The sequence below is a fragment of the Podarcis melisellensis genome (assembly GCF_964234715.1).
Source record: "Podarcis melisellensis genome assembly, chromosome: 2".
In the NCBI taxonomy this organism is placed as follows: Eukaryota; Metazoa; Chordata; class Lepidosauria; order Squamata; family Lacertidae; genus Podarcis; species Podarcis melisellensis.
Genome location: NC_138529.1, coordinates 28537307 through 28558190, shown reverse-complemented (window position 1 = coordinate 28558190; position 20884 = coordinate 28537307). Strand labels below are relative to the sequence as shown.

At 43.6% G+C, this 20884-nt stretch overlaps 1 long non-coding RNA gene across 1 annotated transcript; it reads left to right on the top strand.

Annotated features, from left to right (window-relative positions):
* The first annotated feature begins 878 nt into the window (after window positions 1–878).
* LOC309363624 lies at window positions 879–20064 on the top strand. Its single transcript, XR_014165485.1, has 2 exons — window positions 879–1075; window positions 19394–20064. It is a non-coding gene; the product is annotated as an uncharacterized lncRNA (long non-coding RNA).
* The last annotated feature ends 820 nt before the right edge of the window (window positions 20065–20884 follow it).

Below are 20884 nucleotides of genomic sequence, written 5' to 3'. Positions count from 1 at the left end.
AAAGAAGAAAAAACTTCCTCTCTTTTCCAACACATGAAAGAAACAGGACACGAAATTAATTTTGCAGATTCCAAATTGCTCTTTAACATGGAACATCACCACAAGAGAATAATCATGGAAGCCATCGAGATAGAGAAACACCCTCACAACATGAACAAACGTGACGACACATCCCGCTTGCCAGACATCTGGAAATTAGCCCTCCCCACAAAAACTGACACCAGATCCAGAGGCACACAGAACGCCATCACCAATCAACCACACCAGACCCAAACCCAGACCCTCTCCACAGATAAATTACAGACACCATCCAGTAGCCAAACCATGGTGGCACCTCCGGATGCTGCACCCCCCTGCAATCCCTACACAGATCTGGCTGACACAGGCCACAAAACCACAGCTCGCCCCTATACACGAAGCCAAGCCAGAGCACAACTAAGTGCAGTACAGCCATCTTCTCAGAAAAACTCTTCACAAAGTTCAAGAGGTCAAGACACAAAGACTTTAGCAACTAATCCACACCCAATGACCCACCTAAGTGGTACTCAGGATATCACTCAAGAAATCACTCAAGATATCCCTCAAGTAATTAAGGAACAAAAGAAGAAAAGGCACACTAGCCTGGGAACTTCCTCTCTGCCCAGAACATTGGAGGCTATACACCACACCCCCTCAACAGTATTTATAGGAACTCAAACACTGAGATCCTGCTCTGTTCCAGTAACAAGAAGCCGAAAGCACCAGCCTGAAGATGACGAGTGAGACCTCGTCGAAACGTCGCCTAGACACCCCAACTTTTACACGGGAAGACACCCGAGGACACCAAAACCTGCATATATATATATATATATATATCCCCTTGCTGGATTGCTTGTCATGCATCACTAGGGTTGACAGCTTTATCTTTGAGGAGGTAGCTGCATTTATTTCTAATTAAGTTCCCAATCTCAATCTATTGTGGAAAAGGGTCTTCAGAAATGTGTCTTCCCTTTGGCACAGCACAGCGTTTGCCAGATGAGACTGTCAGCGAACAAAACTGTCTGAAGAAGTACCACCTGCCCCCATGGGTATAAAGGTAGGGAAATCTCTCTTGCCGTCATATTTCTACCCCCTACAGTGTTTGCAATTAGTCCTTGATACTCAATCCAGTAGCTTTCCTTTGGGAAAGGAAAGAGATGTGTCCCAGTTGCCTTCCTGCTTCAAAGCACAGTGCAGGGATTGAAGAGAAGCCATTTCTTCATTCCCACAAGTGAACAAATAAAAGGTAAGGCTGAGGAAAAAATGGTGAATATGATATTCCAAGAAAACCACAAATCAGCTTCATATTTTGCAGGCAAGGCAAAGGGCATCTTGGAGATGGAGGGAAAAGGTGCTATGAAAACAAGTTGTTTGGCTGGCAGTGGATGGGGAATAGGGTAAAAGTACAGTCTTTGGGAGGGTGAAGTGTTCCTCAGCGCACTGTATCAAATCGAGCTTGCGGATTCCATTTCCAACTCCCAAGGATGCAGTCTCCGTCTTTCCTGCTCGCTTTCCCCCAAGCTCTCTGTGGGACCTTGCTGGCATTTACAGAAATCGCTCATGCATTGTGAAGAGCCATCAGCCAGATCAAGTAGAACAACTATGGGAATTAGCATAATTATGTCAAGCAGGCTTTAAGAACTCAGTGAATGGTTGTTGCATAAAACAAAAAGCTTGGGTGGTGAATAGAACCAAGGACAAAGCAAAGTTTTCAGAATTTTAAGCTTCATCAGCATGTGACCTTGAAGTTCCAGGTTGCGCCCCCCCCAATAATAATGCCAAAGTTTTGTGCTAGTTTTGAGCCGTTTTGTGCTGCAAACCCCAGGTTTTGTGCCATCCCCCCCACAACTGAGTAACTGACAAACTGATTCATGATCTTCTGGACCACCGCCTCGCAGACGTGGGGATACAGGGCATAGACCGTAACTAGTTGTGCTCTTTTATCTCTGGTCAGGGACAGAGGGTGGCACTAGGGAGGGAAATGTTGTTGCGCCACTCCTTGGTGTGTGGAGTGCCGCAGGGCGCAATTCTCTCCCCGATGCTTTTTAACATCTTTATGCGCCCCCTTGCCCAGATTATCCGGAGCTTTGGGCTGGGCTGTCACCAATATACTGATGACACTCAGCTCTATCTGCTGATGGATGGCCACACCGACTCGGCCCCGAACACACTGACCAGATGCTTGGAAGCTGTGGCTGGATGGTTTTGTGGGAGCCGATTGAAACTAAATCCTTCGAAGACAGAGGTCCTATGGCTAGGTCGGGATGGCATGGGGGTTGAGGGACCAACTCCCTTCTCTTGCGGGGGCCCAATTAGTGCCATTGCCTTCCGTTAAGAGTTTGGGTGTAATCCTTGACGCCTCCCTTTCCATGGAGGCGCAAGTTACAGCAATAGCCAAGGTGACATTTTTCCACCTTCGTCGCATCAAGCAGTTGGTCCCTTACCTTTCCCGCCCCAACCTGGCCACAGTGATCCATGCGACGGTCATCTCCAGGCTTGACTACTGTAATTCGCTCTACACGGGGCTGCCCTTGAAGCTGTCCCAGAAACTCCAGCGGGTACAGAATGCTGCAGCGAGGCTCCTCACGGGGTCTCTGCCATGGGAGCATATTCACCCAGTGCATTTCAAGCTGTACTGGCTCCCGAGTACAGGGTCAGATTTAAGGTGCTGCTTTTGACCTTTAAAGCCCTTCACGGCCTAGGACCCTCGTACCTAGGGGATCGCCTCTCCTGGTATGCCCCACGGAGAGCCTCAACACCCTAGTGGTCCCAGGCCCTAAGGAAGTTAGATTGGCTTCAACCAGAAGTAAGATCAGCCTTGCACTTTGTGCCATATCTGATGCAAAGGTAATGCACCAGGCAGAGCTTTTACAAAATATGGCTAGCCATTTGTTATTGTGAATGTTGCTGAACAGGATCAGTTAACTTGCCACTAAAGTAGAATCAGGTCACCGAGGTTCATGCGACTACAATCAAAGGAGCAAGTATGTTTTTCTGCTTCTGCTCTGGAAGAGAGGGGAGGCAGACTTAAAAGGCTATGGTTTGAGATAAGGTTGCCTTATTTCCAAAAGGCCATCCTTTGCATGGTTTCTGACCCAGCTGTCTTCCTTAACCTCTCTTCCTAATAATGTACAACCTGTACTTATTGGTTTCTGACCTGGCTCCCCTAATGAGCAGATTTAAATCTAGTTCAGCCACATGAAGGCTTAACAGGATACCTGCCAGTCAGTCAGTGGCAGAACAGGTACTTTTTTAAGAAATGAAAGGGAAGACTAGGCGACAGAGATGGAAAAGTTCCAGAATTCACTCCATGAAATGTACTCGTTGGAAGACCGGCTGTGAACAACACGACAGTTAATCTTACTTTCCTAAGTAATAGGAATTGCAGGTTGAACCATGTCTCATTTCTGGACAGTTATGAGGCAGCAGTAGGCTATCGTCACAAATATTTAAGGAATACTTGAGTACTATAGTGAGGGGGGAGATTCATTCATCCGACATATTAACTCCCCTTCCCCCCTCCAAAAAAATGCTGCAGCAAATTTGAACAAGACAGGAAATGTACGTCAAAAACAGCAGGTGATGGGCAGCCAAATAACTTGTAATTTTATTGTAAGTCACGTTCAGTTTATTTATTTATTTTGTAAAGAACCAGCTAGCAAGTCTGACCTAATGAGCCTTCCCTCTAATCCCAGTTGTGGAGGGCGGTAGATAGGGACATTATGGCGGTACGACAAGAGAAATTCACTCTACACATGAATCAGGTGTACATGATACCGTATGCAACATTTCTCCAATGAAAATAGGGATGTCCTATTTAATAATAATAATAATAATAATAATAATAATAATAATTTTACTATCTATACCCCACTCATCTGACTGGGTTGCCCCAGCCACTCTGGGTGGCTTCCAACATATATAAAAACATAATGAAACATTAAAAACTTATCTAGACAGGGCTGCCTTCAGATGTCTACTAAAGGTTGTATAGTTACTGATCTGCTTGGCTTGGGGGTCGCATAACTCCATCCCCTCCAATATTTCTCCAATGAAAACAGGGGTGTCCTAAGGAAAAGCAGGATGTTCTGGCATTAAATCAGAAACCGGGATGGCTTCTGTAAATCCGGGACAGTCCCTGGAAAATAGAGACACTTGGAGGGTCTGCCATATGTTCCAGGACTGGCTTTGACCCTGATCCTTAGTTTCAGGCTTCAAACTTGGTTGAACACCCAGGGTGAGCACCTTGCAGCTCATGGGCCAAAAACTGGTCTCAAGTAAGAAACATTCCAATAAATCAACATATTGAGACAGGAATGGGTTTATGGGTTTAATTCTGACTGGCCTACTTATGTCCTCCTTGTTTGGCTCGCCCTCTCTTTATCCATGGCTGAGACTCTCTCAGTCAAGGATATTATTTAACTGGATGTAGCAGGCTGTTTAGAGACTCATTAAAATGCATTGTTTGAGTTGCTAAATGGAAGATGCTGGAATGGATTTACCTTCCAGCAAATCCCCAATGCCCCTCGCCCTGGAACCTACAGATCTGAGCGGAAGCTCCAGAACCTCCCCTGTGGCCTCTATTCTCCTGCTACCACTAGTCTACTTTGCTCACTCCATGAATATTAATAAGAAGCCTGTCTGCTGGGTCAGCTACCTGCCACTTTGAGCCAGAGTGTTTTTGTTTTGCTCTCCTCCCTCAGTACCTTTGGAAACTTGGCTCCCTTTTATCTCGCCGCTACTGGAGCAGCTTTGAACAAGACAGTAAATTTGTGTCAAAAAAAAACAAATGTGGTGATGGGCAGCCAGATAAAAATTCAGGTGTATAGGAAGGGAAAGCATTTCCCAGCTGGCGGCCATTTTGGGACAAGAACATAACCTAGAATGAGCTTCTTTGAAGTCTATTTGGCCAGAAACAGCAGCACATCTTTACCAATATGAAATAGATACTGTTTACAGCCTGAGTATGTTCTGGGACATACTAGAAACTAGTTAAAAGCCAACATTGACTTCTGGCTGGAGCAGGGAGTTAGAGGCCACTGGCTCAGATAGCTGTGGAAAATATTTATTTAAGTAAAGCAAATTGGTTTATAAAGCCATTTGTCTGATGTAAGCAATAATACCATGCTGAAATCATATCAACTTGAGAAATAAATATACTAGACCTTCTGTGAGCAACGTTCAAACTGAAGTAATTTACTGGGTTTATTCAATAGTCTCTGAATTACACTTGAAAATAGTTCTTGTTATTTCCAAGTGAATTGAACATGAATTGTTTATTTTGCAGTTGGACTTTCGGCATTTTGAAATTTATTTTTAAATTCTAATATATATGGATATATAGGTTTTGTCACACTTTGCGTTTGATAGTTTGGATTTGATATCCCTCTTTATCATTACGAGTCCACCGCTCTTAACCACTACACCACAGTGGCCATTGCATTTACCATTTTTACCTCTTTGAAAAGTGATTCTGTTATTTAAATTTAAATATCATAATTGTCATGGGAAATATTCAAAACAATTGTTCAAATTACATTGTGTGTGTGTGTGTGTGTGTGTGTGTGTGTGTTCTGATGTTTCTAAGCTTTCAGTATATTCTACACACTTTAGCAAGCAGCTTGTAAAATTCTGAAGGCTGAGAAAAATGGCGTGGACCACATGAATGAATTGTGAATTGAACAGGAATGTAATTAGTTTATTTTTGATGGGGGGGCAAAGTTGAAATGGAACTAATTCCTTTTGGGGAGGTGAACTGGAACGGATCCCTTTTTTAAAATGAACTTCCCTAAAACTACCTGTAATTCCCTTGCTTCCCTCTTCTCTGAAGCTCTTTTTGTTTTAATGAGGATGAACAAAACTGAGGGAGATGCAGGGAAGACTTGTGAGTGTTCACACCTGCATGTTTATCATTTGATTCCTCATCGATTGATGCAGCTGAATGTGTCACTGCCTCCACCAAAAAGCATTGCGTCTGAGGTGATATGGAAGTTCGTCTGTGCCGTTTGATTGATGAGAGGGCTCATTCACACATGTGAGTCATTCCTCAATGCTGCAGTCATTGTGTGAGGAACATGTGTGTGAAAACTTCTCCTGTGTGTGAGGACTGGGACATAAGCTGGCAAGTAAGAGACTTGATGCCTCGTTCTGCCGAAACTGGAAAAGGTGGTGAAGGATACTTTCCAACCTCATGTTTTTATTGATATCATCCATTTACTGGCGGCTGTTCAGTGGCAGCAGAATGGTATTTGATCACTAAGCATGTTTCCATCTAGACCCGCATTCCTGATTGGTATCTGAGAATATATCAAGCATTCCACCCTCCACTCATTTGAAAAGGAAAGCAGCTCTTTTTCTATGCTTGCTGGAAAGGCTAGCAGTGGGAATTGCAGTTAGCATGGGTGAATCAATGTTAAGTTGTTTTGGACTCACAGCTGTCCATGGAGGCGGCAGGTCAATTCTGTGTCCAGGGCAGCTGTCTACCAGCTCCATCTGGTACGCTGGCTGAGACCCTACCTGCCAGAGTGGTGCATGCTCTAGTTATCTCTCACTTGGACTACTGCAATGTGCTCTACATGGGGTGACCTTTGAAGGTGACCCGGAATTTACAATTAATCTAGAATGTGGCATCTAGACTGGTGACTGGGAGTGGCCGCCGAGACCATATAACACCCGTCCTGAAAGACCTACATTGGCTCCCAGTACATTTCCGAGCACAATTCAGAGTGTTGGTGCTGACCTTTAAAGCCCTAATAGGCCTTGGCCTAGCATACCTGAAGGAGCATCTCCACCCCCATCGTTCTACCCAGACACTGAGGTCCAGCGCCGAGGGCCTTCTGGCGGTTCCTTCACTGCAAGATGGCAGAGCTTTCCAAATTGTGTGTTGTAACATGTTAGTGTGTTGGCTGCAGTGTGTAGATGCGTCACATGAACACTCCCCGCGCTCTTCCCGGGGCTGGAAAGGAGTTAGTTTAACCTCTGGTTTGCTAGTCAAACAAAATTACTGTGCCACAAAACGATGCATGTCTAAAACGTGTGTCACCAACATTAAAATTTTGGAAGGCTCTGCATTATGGTGATGTTTTCTCTGGGGTGTATGATTTATGATGGCTTGTTCATGAAGAACTGCTGTCATCAAGTAATGAAAATGCATGCATGACCCAGCCTGTATAGATAATAACAAATTTTCAAGCTGCAGAGAGTTAAAAAGCTTTCAACATATCAGTATCAGGAGAATAGCCTAGTCACCAAGAGCCTTAGGATGGGAAGAGGTTTTTCTGAAATGTTGGCTTCACTTTAATGTCACGACAAATGCAGAGGCAATAAGAAAATGCATTAGTGATGCTTGTCAGAGAAGAAGAATGGATGAGGACTAGATGGTGTTTTAGATGCCTTATGACTCTTGCGGTATTTCTGCAGTTGGAGTATAGGGGACCTGTGATTGCCAATCCTGGAGGAGGGAAGAAGTTTAGTTGGAGGAAACTTCCTCTCTTAAACTTAATGTATTCTCCTCCTAGTGTTGCCCTACACCTCTACCCATCTTCCGGCGCTTCCTTCTCCGAGCTCCCTCACAGTCCCTAGCTCAGTAATTAGTCCCTTGCCAAGTGTCAGGCCCCTGCGATGAGGTCAGTCATGTCACAGGCAATGAGTTATGGCAGGAAAGGCCAGCAATTTTGCAGGCCTTGTAGCTTCTCGTTAGCTTTTGAGCAAGAGAAACTGGCAAGAGGTACATACTCAACAGTGCTTGCGGCTGAAATGTGATGGTTACCTAACCCTGCTTAAATAGTATGGATCTTAACAAGCTGGGGCTTTCTGTCCACTGAAACCTCCAAAGTTTAGGGTAAAGGGCACGTACTGGAGGGGAAATGGTGAGTTCCCAGAGGAAACAATTTAGGAGTTGTCGTGTGCAGCAAAACGCAGTAGCAAGTACCGCCATCTTCTTCACCTGTAACCTGAATTTCAAGGTGCCACCTTAATACTGCTTATGTGTATCATGCCTGTATCTTAAGGACTTCAAGCCTTGTAGCACGTTGCTTGTATAATGACCTCGCACCAGATGTCAAAGAGAAAAACAACTACCAGACTTTTAGAATACATCTGAAGGCAGCCCTGTTTAGGGAAGCCTTTAATGTTTAATAGATTATTGTATTTTAATATTCTGTTGGAAGCTGCCCAGAGTGGCTGGGGAAACCCAGCCAGATGGGCAGGATATAAATAAATTATTATTATTATTATTATTATTATTATTATTATTATTATTATTATTATTCACCGCTAGCAGTTCTAATCCAAAAGTATGGCTATGTCAAAGAGGTTGCTCCCATCTGTCTCTGGGCAACAAAACCATGTGGCTGACATTTGACTGTTAGAAGGATTGCCTCTTTTCAAGCCCCTGCTCGGAAAACTCCGACTCCATCTGTTGTTATGAGGCCTATTCAACAGTCTCAGTATAGAATGAATAGGGCTGCCTGGAAGTGCAATTTGAGCATGCTCAGTCTTGTTTCCTTGAAGGCCACTCCCACAACATTGGGCTCAAACAGTCTCTTCTTTGTACTATAAATGTTTTTGTTTTGGTTTTTTTACTTATACTTTTCTCTCAGCAGAGATGCAATTTCGTGGCGAGGCCCCAGGCCCCGCAGTTACCTCAGAAATAAACACACGGACACGAATATGTTGGGTTAATGGGGTAAATTAGGCCACAACTTTATTGGTTACAGATGTGAGTGGTTTGGCTTAGGCAATTGGGTGAAGCAAGACTATATCCTGACTCCTGCCCATCTGCAGGAAGTTTCTTAAGGGTCGACCACCAGAAGGGGGAGCCTATGGTGTACATCAATTGAGCACCCCCAGGGTCACCGATGGAGGAGACGAATAGAGGCTGCCCTCCCCAGCTGTGCTGCCGTTTAAACGTCATGTGGCCACCCGATTGGTCAGCCGGGTGGGTGGGTGTGACGCGGTGGCTGGGAGTCCTAATGACATTGGCAGCATTCCTCCATCCACAGCCAGGTCACTGAGAGGTTTTCAGTTTGGTTAGCTGCTAACTGAACTGCAATGCTTAAATGTTCACAGTTATCTTTGCGAGGGACGAGGATGGGGAGAAAAACAGGACGATGAGGCCATGCCCTTTTGACCTCCTAGCAATCCCAAGAGGTCTGGGGGCCATCAGCCGCCATGGCTGCTTCCTAGAAGTGTACATTTGCCTTCTGCAATAGCGCTGCTGCACTTTATGAGCTGCTTGCAGGTTTTATGCTATTTCCCTGCAGAGAAATACATCCTTTGCTGGAAATCTGCGATGTGTGAAGCAGTCCTCAGATGCTGCTCCTGTTTCTTTTCCCAGCAGCAGCCAGGTACTGACTGGCTGTAGCAGCCAGTAGCACAGAAATAGGGTCTATTGTGCAAACTCATCAAGTCAAAACCGATGCAGTTAGATTTGCCACCTCCTGGCCTCAAAGGGTCTCCCTCTGCCTTTAATAGCTCAGTGATGGAGAAACTTGGCAGTCTCTCCATCTCCCATTAATGCTGTAATGTAGTGGAAGGGCAGCTTCTGCTAAATGGTGTCCATCGAAGCAGCTATTAAAGGGGGATATTTATTTATTTATTGAATCCCATTCTTCAGCAAAACAAAAACAGAAAACAGCTTCCAGAGCAGCTTACAAATCACAAGCCTGCCCCTGCCCTCGGGCTTACAGTTTAAAAAGACACAACACAAAAGGACTGTTGATTGGGATGGAGGAGGAGATAAGCAAATTCAGATACAAGTTCTTAGTTATAAGTTCTAATGACTGGCTGGGATGGAAACAGTTCAAGAAGAGGCAGTCCAAAATTTGCTGGTCTCTCCGCTGTGCTTGCATCCCTCCTCTTGCTGCCTCTGCTGCAGCTGGATGTAAAGGAATATAAACCAATTTTGGCCCTGGATGTGGCACTCCTATATCCATTTGACGATATATCCTATACACCCCAATTGGAGTCTCTTCCTGTAATTAAATTACAGTTATGTGCTTACTCAGGGTGTACGACTTGTACTGGGCATATCAGGACTGGTCTCCTTTTAAAAAAACACTGCATAGTTCAAATTATCTCCCAATTGCATAGTATGTACAGTATAATGCTTCTTTGGCTAAAGAGTTCTCTGGTTATTTTGGATCAATATGTGAAGCTCAACCTTTCATACAAATCTTTGCCAAAAAGCCCACAGCTCCTGCTTTTCTTCAGCACTGGGGTGTTCCCAGTTTTGTTTTTTTCCTAATTCCTTATCACCATGTTGCTAGACTCTCTGAGAAATCTGTCCCCCATGCCAAAGTCACGGAAGTAAAAGTGCATTCTGGTATTCTCAGTGTCACTAGAAATTACTCAGTGTTACTAGAAATAATACATGGGGTGTTTGTGGCTGTTTTGTAACACCACTGTAGCTCAACCCGGAAGGACTAGTTTCTAGTCTGTTTTAGATCAAAGTTGTTCGCTAAACCGCATTATTGAAATTTGAATTCCTGCAGACATAGATGGACAGGCAGAGTGACTTTTCTAAAGTTGAAGCCAAGAGGGAATGTGGTGCCTCAGAACATGTTTTCTAGAATGAAGTCCCAATGTTCTTCTACCTAGTATTCTGGTGAGTAACCAGCCAGTGGGACTAAAAGATAGAAGGCATCTATGTGAGGGAACCAGTACTGGAGGATTTGGTCCTCAAATGTCACATGTGTGCTGATATAGAACAATATTCTTTAGAGCCCCTTTTAAAAAGAATGACGTACTAGGAATGAAAGAGAAATTGAGCTTTCTGCTGCAAGCACCAAACCAGCATGTGACTTGGAAAGTTGCTTTGTTCACAGTAAAGGCAGGTAAATGCAGCGAAGAGTTTTTGGATTCTGTTTCTGTTAATTGTCAAGGAGATATGGAGACACAAGAATACTAAATGGATCTCCTGTTGGATGGATGGATGGATATGAATTCGAATTCCTGGATGTCAGGATCCACGTTTGAGGCAAGTACTCTTTGGTGCGAGAACCCCAGCAGAGTTTTAAAGTCACAAAATATGCAGCAAAGTAAATCATGGAGATATAGGCTATTAGACCTTTAAAATATGTGCCCCTCCAAGTGAGTTCCAAAAGTTTTCTTTCCATAGTTTTCCTCTTCCCCCAGCATAGGAAAAAGACCACATGTTTGGTAAGTTACAAAATGGTTTACTTACAAACTCTCCAAAGGTCAGATTCATGTGCTTCAGACAAGGTTGCACAGATAGTAAAACATAGCTTAGTTACAAAGCAGTGAAGGTTCCTAAATTATTGGTATAGGAACTCAAGAGTGGCTAATGAGAGCCATGTGGTTGAGCTGGAGCAACCAGCTCAAACCTCTTCACGCAATGAGCTTCTCTAGTTCATCCCAAAGTGAGGAGAAGTGGATATAGCTAACCCTAGCAGGATAGCTTACTCTATGGTATTAACCCTTTCATGCAGTTATTAGACTTAATCATGTTGGTTGTATGAGACCAGTTATCCCACATCTTCTCATGTCATCTCCATATATATGTGTGTGTGTATGCACGCGCACGTGCGCGCGCGCACACACACACACACACACACATACCTCTGTTTCTTTTTAAACAAAGCTCTGTTTATTTTAAGGATATGTATATATTTTATGTAACTACTATACTTTTGTGAAAGTTTTGGTACTTTTTATGTCCTGGAATGATCTATGGACTTGCACAATAAACTTTATTCATTTGTAATTCAGATAAATCATAGATATCAATGTGCCTTAATTATGTCTATTCAATAAACAACACTTTGAACAGAATTTTAAATAGCTTGGTTGGGGCTGGGGAACTGGAATTAGAAAGGCTGAGTATTCATGATACTTAGGGGCTTCTCTTAAATCCTTGAGAATGTAGGTTTGCCTATGATTGATTAGTAAGTTACCTTGACCTTTGTAAAGACAGCTTCATTTTATTTAAGACAGAACATATATATATATATATACGCTGAAGGAAAAAACTATTATAAATATAACATTTAAAGTTAACTTCTCCCCTGATTAGACAAACTTCAGGAAAACTTTCCCATTGGAACCTTACCATTTTTTAAAAAAATCTTGACGTGTCATTATAGTAGGTTTGCTATGTCAGAATTCTTCAGATTGCCTGAAGGGAAAAATCCTATTGAAATCCCTCAAGCTCCATAACAAATGTCATGTAATTTATGATTGGTTGGTAAATTGTCATTTGCTGATAAGACTCTGGCATACAATGAGACCAAACAAAAAGAAAGAAGAAAAAAAGAAAGATAAGTGGGCTGATTCTGGTGTTTCACTACAAGTTTTGCTTTCTTTTAAAAAAATCCATATTCATAAGAAACTGTTTTATTACAAAATTATAATATTTTGAGGGATAGAAAAACCAGTTTCTCTTTCAATTCTGGTTAATTTTCCTCAGTCTAACAGTAAAATCCAATCCGTACTGGGGAAATGTTATTTTTTTCCATATGGGCTGCCAAGTAAAGGGAGTCAGGTCAGACTAAATCCCTGGCTCTTAAGAGTCTGTCTGTTCCTTTGACCCTTCCCCCCAAGTCTTGGGTCTTGTCCTCACTCAACCGAAGCCTTCCATCTGCTCTGCCATCCCCAGATTTAATGGGCTTTAGCTCTGGAGAGTAAAATTCCCTCCCTCCCTCCCTCTCTGCCACTTTCTTAATAGACCTATGGCTCTGATAAGGATGTCTTTCTGGTTTCCTTATTGCTTGTTGCTGTGGAAAGAGGGGAGAGCGTCAGGTAATCATCTGCCATATAGCTTATTCAACAGAGGCCCTCTGCTGGTCTGCACTCAGCCTTCTGGTCCTATACCCAGCAGTGCACTTAGGAAATGTTAAACTTTGGACTTAATGGTCTTCTGGGTCTGGGAGGAGAGGCTTTTCAGATGTTACTTGTATTACCTCATTTCAAAATGTAGTAACTCAGCCCTGCTGCATTTGGGAGCTGTCCTGCTCATTCTTCTGAAAGAGCTCCTGGACCCTCTGCCCTGGTGACACTCCTGCAAGTGCACTGGCCTTTACTCACACTGATTTTGAGCGTCCGAGCTTCACCGATCAATGGCAAGGTGTTTGCATACTGCAAGTGAGTCCTACTGATGCCTTTAACTGTATATGATGGCTACCAGCTGGTGCTATTGTATAAAACATAACAATATTGATGTAAGGGGGGGAGTATTATTTGAGCTGCTAGGCGAGTCGTGCTGCTTTTGTAGACGAAGGGAATGGGAGGGAAGGGAACAAAGGGAAGAAAGCCCAAACATGAAAAGAACCCCCTCTTCAAAGGATTCCCCAAACCTTCTCATCTTCTTTGCCTCTCACTTCCATACTAATTCCTCCTCCTCGCTTGCCCGCTTCCTTCCAGTGTGGAAAAGCCATCCCATATCCCAAACATTTCTCATCCTCATGGTGTAGAAATCTCGGCTCCTCTGACAACTGGGGAAATGGATGGGGCACAGTAATACTGCCTTCCCTGTATGCAGATGGAAGGACAAAGTGCCTGATTAGGACTAGTGACAATAGGCTGGTGATTGCTGACAGCAACAAAGTCTGCATCACCAAATAATTGCATTGGCTACTTCCGTAGGGAGGTTGTGCTTAGGAACCCAGCTGAACCAGCCCTAATAGCCAATAATACCTGATGGGATCCTAATGGCAACCCCACCCCCTGCCTACACAGGCTATGCTTGCTTATTTTGTCATATTATCATGGAAGAGTGCTGTTTTAGTATAATGTACAGGACACCGCACAGTATAAGCAATTGAGACAGAGCTCAGTGACCCAACGAGCTTGCAGTCTAAAGGGTGAGCATATAGACAGAGGAAGGTCAGGGATGAGAGAAGCAAAGGAAAACAAAGGATGGAATGAGCAAATTCAGGGGAAAGTGTTTACGGATGTGAGGATGCCACCCTCACCACCCTCTGAGAATAGAATAAATAAAAAGAAAGCTCATACCAATAACTAGTTGGTCTCTAAGGTGCTACTGGAAGGATTTATTTTATTTTATTTATTTATTTTTGTTTTGTTTCGACTACAGCAGACCAACACAGCTGCCTACCTGTAACTAGAACCCTCTGAGAAACAATGCTAGTCCTATTGAGATTCTTCTTTGTTTAGCTTTCCTTGAAATCCCTCTTGGGTTTCTCCTGAAGAGGAACCTTCAAAGCTACCTTGAAACTTTGCTTGAGGCAAAATTCAGTAGCAAGTCAAGTCCCAAGCCTGATCAGGTTTGCCCACTGCAGGGAGAGTTTCCTCCAGATATCCAGCGCTGGTGAAAGGCCTTTGAGAATACCCATGGAGAGGAATAAGCAAGAGCTTCCTTTGAATGGAAAAGCTGGGTTTTGTATAGACTATCCGCTGTTCTCCTTGTCTAAAATAGACAAGGGAAGAAAGAATGGGCTCAAAGTATTAATGGTCACATTTAGCCTGGATGTGAGGGGAAATGGACTCCCTGTTAAGAGTGGAGGTACGTTGGAATCGGTTGCTTAGGAATGTGGTACAGTCATCACTAGAAGAGCAGGCTAGACAAGTTTATGGCTAGATTAGTTTAGATAGTAGCAGTATAATTGGACTGGATCATACCATTTCCAGCCATATGTTCAACTCGGAAGCTGAAGGTACATAGACAAAGGTAGTTTTAAGCACGTTCATATGTCTGGCAGGGGAATGGACTTGATTAAATCCCTTTCACCTCTGATTCTATAGCTCCTTCCTAGCAGAAAGTATCACATAGTTGAGCATGCTTGTGGATGCTCAGAAAGCTACAATCATGCACCGGGGAAATAAGTGTAAATGAATGCTGGAGAGAGATAGATAGAATGTGAGGGAAAAGGTCCTTAGATCAAAAGTAAGAGTTACTGGCAGGAGTCTTGAGCAAAAAATTAAATGGAATAGCACATTCCAGTACCTATGTTTCATGAATCAGTCTGCTAGATCTGTGGCTCCCAAGCATTTTGACTTTCAGGCTTGTTTCCTAAGACTTGTTGGCATGTCAAAATGGAATAAATAATTTTGAGGAGACACAGGATTGCATGAGCCTTTTGAACATGTCAGTATTCGGTTGCATTTTGAGGTGCTAAAAATACAATCTAAATACTTGGTGACACCTTCCAGATATCGCTTCTGGGGTCGTGAAGATAGCACACTCCATCTGACTCATAAAACACCAATCATCAGATGTGATGTGGGCAGGAGACAGGATGATCAGCAAGTGTTCCATTTAGATTGTCATGAAACCTTCCTATACAGCTGGTGATTACTAGGAAACAAGAGTTTTTACCTTTTGTTGTGGCATACATACAGTCATTTAGAAGAATATACAAAGAACGCACCCAGCCTGTGGACTGATTAACTCTTACACATTTTGCAAAGCTTAAAGGTCCCAGTTTTGAATGAATCCCATTTTCATGATGTGAGAAAGCACTCACTGTTCCAAGCTTCACTATGCCAATGGAATCATTTCATCTTAGTGGCATAGTGTCTGTTCTTCTCCAAGGCAGCAAGAAATCTATATTTTTACACCGGTGATGAGAATGTCATTGTGAATTCTGGATGTTTCAGGCTCTGCTCATTTGAACGAGTGGCATGGGAGAGTCAAAGTGTAGTATGGTTATGCACTGAAATAATTGGGAAATAGTGTCATGCAACCTGACTAGGGAAAGAGAGTCTGGGGTCTGATAACAGTGTAATGAGTGCTGTACATATATCTGGAGGAAGTGGAAGGAAAGGAACTTCATGGAGGAAATATGAAAAGACAGGACTGAAGTGAAATTGCTAGTAGATAAGGAAGGGAAGGCTTGGGGTGTATTTTAGAAGTACCTCAATATTTCAAAGTATTGTATTTAATGTGTATACAAGTGGCCTATTCATTCAAATGTGAGGTATATAGATTTTAAAAAAACTAAAATCATCCAACGCACACAAACATTTAGGCCATAGCTTTTTATTTCCTGCCAGTGAGAAATAAAATGGTTGGCATGCAGTTTTATCTGGAAGGACAGATCTTGAGGCTCCAAATCTTTGGCCACCTCATGAGAAGAGAAGACTCCCTGGAAAAGACCCTGATGTTGGGAAAGATGGAGGGCACAAGGAGAAGGGGAAGACAGGGGACGAGATGGTTGGACAGTGTTCTCGAAGCTGAGTTTGACCAAACTGCAGGAGGCAGTAGAAGACAGGAGTGCCTGGCGTGCTCTGGTCCATGGGGTCACGAAGAGTCGGACACGGCTAAACGACTAAACAACAACAACAACAAATGCCTCTTCATGATAGGTCTTCACCTCTGCACTGTCAGCCTCTTTGGAAGTCATCTAAGTTGGTGGTCATCACCACATCTTGCAGTAACAAATTTCACTGGGTGGGATCCAACATAATGCTATCATAGTTGTTCCATCAGTGCAAGCATTTCTGCTTGCCAGATAGAATGCTCTCCCCTCTCCTCTCCCTGTGCACTGTTCTGGGGGGCTCTTCCAACCTTTCAGAGTAGATTGGGGGGGGTAAGGAATTAGGGCGAGTTGGGGGAAGCTCCACTGTGCTAGCAGGAGCCCTTGTGCCAACGTCTGCTGGCCCACTGGGTTAGTTGAATCCAGCCCATAGTTTAACTCGCAGCCCCAGCCTCATTTTATGCAACTGCTAATTCCTCCTAAAGCTGCCTCCTTCCATCCCACAATAGTTCTCTCTGTCCTGTTCATTTCCTCCTTACCTCTTCTGGCTTTTTAAATTGTTCCTCTTTCTTTCTACAGAGTTTCCAAACAATTGGGAGGGACAGTATTTTTTTGGGTAGTAAAATTAATCGATTTCTGAAAATTCATTTCCTGGTTCCATGACTTAAGAGAAAGAATTCCCCTCCCGGCTGTTTGAGAACAAATGGTTAGGTTTCTGCTATATGTGCGTGCTTGCATATGCATTTATGCACTGCAACATTAAAGTCAGGAACTGTTTTCACTTGCTTTCCAGAATAGTAGTTGTGTTGGTCTATTGTACTAAAAAACAAAACAAAAATCATTTGTATACGTATTTGAAAATGACCCACCAAACCCATTAATGCTTGCTTCTGAGCAACCCTGCGTAGTATTGGAAATTATAATCTGAGGTAGCCTTGGTTAATTAATCCAGAACACTTTTGTCTCTGGTTCAACGCATCATTGGCTCTAATGCTGGCCACTACCAGCATGTGACCCCCCCCCAACATATTGCCCCCATAGGAATGTGGACCTCTATGGGGGTGCTGGGGGTATTTCCCATCTCTGTATTAGTCCATGGGATGAAGACGGCATGCTTTTCATCATAGTAACACTTGTCAGTGCTAGGCTAAGAGTGCACTTTTACAGCATCACAGGATGACTTCTGCTGTGGTGCCTATGACTGGCATTCTTTCCCAGCAGATGGAACACTGGGCTGCAACAAAAACAACCCTCTCCCTCTCTCCCCCAGTTTCTGTGGAGAATCATCTGGTTGGAAGCCAGACACCGTTGTATGGAAAGAGCAAACAGGCGTGGTGGGGGTGGCGGTGGCAGAAGAGAAGGCGGATGGGAGCTCTGTCAGAAACACAAAGTAAACTCTGCATTTTGCTACATAAAAATAGCATTTTAGTTGCAAAAGTAACCACTCCTTCTGGTCATGAAAAGGCTGTCCTTAGAAACAGTACTTTAAAAATTATTATTAAAAATATATCTTATTGAGGCCCTGTTTGGCCATAAATGTTTGTGTGAGAGAAGCAGCAACAGTGGTTCAGCTGCAACTCTGTGCACCCTTACCTTGGAGTAAGGCCCACTGAAACACCAGGGATTACTTCTCAGTAAACATGTTTAGTACTGAGCTGTTTTTTTTTTTGAAGGATTACCACGTGAACCTGCAACAAAATATTGCAGTACACTGTCACATCCTAGCAGGAGGGTGCCTGCTCATAGTTCCAGTCAAGCATGCCCTCCTCCAAGTTTTCTGGTACATTCCTACTTGCCTACTAAGCATGCCCAGTCCCCTTTTGGACCGGGCTTGGGCGGGAAGTTGCCCCTTGTGAGTTTTGTTCTGTAAATGTACTTCTGCAAACCTTGGGGTTTCCTTAAGCATGCAGATACCTCTCTGTTGTCCCTCAGCGGCTCCAGTCCTATCAGCACTTACCATTTGAGTTGACTATTGTTATTAATGATAATTTTATTATTTACACCCCGCCCATCCAGCTGGGTCGCCCCAGCCACCCCAGACAGCTTCCAACACACATAGAAACATAATAAAACATCAAACATTAAATACTTCCCTATACAGGGCTGCCTACAGGTGTCTTCTAAAAGTTATATAGTCATCTATCTCCTTGACATCTGATGGGAGGGCATTCCTCAGGGAGGGTGCCACTACTGAGAAGGTCTTCTGTCTGGTTCCCTGTAACTTCTCACAGTGAGGGACCCTCGGAGCTGGACCTCAGTGTCCAGGCTGAACAATGACAGTAGAGATGCGCCTTCAGGTATAGGGGGCCAAGGCTGTTCAGGGTTTTAAAAGTCAGCACCAACACTTTGAATTATGCTCAATTTAGAGCACAGCTTAGAGGGAGCCATTGAGATGTGGATATTATATTTGTCTGTAAATTGTTTTGTGTCTGTGTTACCTTTAAGTATGTCTGTAAATACCTAGAAAAAGCAGAGGGGTTGCTCACATTCATTTCTCCTTCTCACGATTGCCATCTGCTTTTGGTCCCATAGGTCCTAGTATCCCATGAATCACTATGACAACATGCTTGAGTCTTCTATCTTAGTTGTAAGGTATGGTCCAAAAAAAGGCAATTGGAATCATTAAAGTGACATACCAACCCTTTCATTCTTTTGCACCCTCAAGAAATGTAAGGCATCACTGATACTGAAAAAACATATCATATCATTGACCAACTCAATGGAATCACACTTGTGTTTTTATCCAGAGGCACAAGCTCCCCTGTAAAACTAAAATCTTGCCACATCTTCAATATATGTATGCATTCAGGAAAGCATGTCAAGAGAAGGTTGTGTTCAAAATATCAGGTGGCCTGGCTGATCACTTACTCTTAATTACATGCCAGTTCCATGTTGCAGGCCAGCACTGTTCACCTGGCTTCTCGTGTGAAGCAACTGTGTGATTAATGGAGTTGACAAACTCACCCAGCATCCCCTGAGTGTGCCACTCACAGTTGGCATTGCAAGCCCCAGGGTGAAATGAAAAATGTACTCAAAGCACTATATCCTGGAAATGGTGAACACTGCAAACTCCTCTGTTCCATCCTCCATGGTCTTCAATCTTTCTGGTTCTTGAGCAGCAGAAACATATGCAAAGGTGGTGCCAAGAAAGAAAAGTTGCTCCGTTTTGCTAATAAAGCAAACGTTCTCCCGTTACAGAGATATCTGCTCAAGACAGCTACATACTGGGCAGGAGTCACAGGAATCCACTTTCTCAAAGTTGTTTTCTGGGGAGGTCTTCCATCCCTTTGCTGAATCCTCAGTTTCCCTCTGTTAACCCATTATTATTGGGTAAATGACTTACACAACCTCTATTAGCGGATGTAATAATTGGAACTGAGTAGGACTGAGTACATTCCCTATTGTCCTTCCTCTCACCGAAGGGGGGAAGCTGACAACACTGGCTATTTCATTCAACCAAGGATGTACCCTCCAGATGTTGGACAACTCCCATCATACCTGACTATTGGTCATGCTTCCTGGAGCTGGTGGGAGTTGTAATTCAACAATACCTGGAGGGTACCACATTGGCTATCCCTGCCATTTCATCCTCATAGGCACTGCCCTCCACAGGTAGGCTTGCTGGCATCCAGGTTTTAATTTTTGGTTCCAGGTGAAGACCTTTTTATTCACCCGGGTGTTTTAATCTGTGTGTGTGTTTTGTTATGCTGGGTTGTATTAATGTTTTAGTGCTGGTAGCTTTATTTAATTTGCTTTTATGTTGTGCTTGGCGTTTTCCTTTTGCTGGTTTTAAGCTGACTGTCAACCGCTCAGAGAACATTTGTTGTTGGACAGCATACAAATATTGTAAATAAATTAAATTTGCACCTGTTGCTGAAATTCTGGCTGCATGTGCTCCAAGCATTTGCAGATTTGTTTGGAATTATTCCTCGGGAAAGAAATATACACTGCTTTGCTTAGCTCTTCTGAAGCAAAATCAGCTTCCTAAGAATAAGAGGCCTTCTCCCTTCCTCTCACTCCACCAAAATCCCTCCTCCTTAGTGAGCAATGTGCATAGAACCATTTAAAAAGGAAATAGGGCAAACTCTGACATCAAGCTCTCTTAGAGAGTAGAGGCTTTACGTTAGGGTCACATGCACATAATGAAGGAGAGCCAGGTTTCAAGATGCTGTTTCCCTGACAACCAGAAGGCAGGGATGAAAGAGAGAGACGGGAGGTGACTTTTCAGAGATGCCATTAACTGGCTCTGCCAAAGTGGAAGTTGATGTGGAGTCTCTGGGGCTCTCAGGGACATAATAGGACTAGGGCTTGTCTGTGTAGCATGACCATAGCTGTCCTAATCACACTTGGAGATCCCACCCACTTCTTTGGTGTTCCCTCACTTGCATCTCCTAGTCTTTGCTGCTGAGAGGGAGATAACGCAATATCATCACTGAAATGCTAGTTCACCCCTCTTGCTTTGTCCCTTTGGTCTCTTGAAATACCAGTGCCAGCAAAAGAGGTCAAGAACAGGGGCAGGCTGCATGAAACAAGCGCCAAGGGATCAACCAATTTGTTTACAGCCCTGTAAAGGGTTCAAGTCATTGAGACAGGGGATGAGAAGATATGTTGCTCAGTCCTCTTATCCCAATATAGGGTTGGGCCAGGAAAAAAACAAGTAAGAGGTATGTGCAGGAGATCAGCTGGATAGA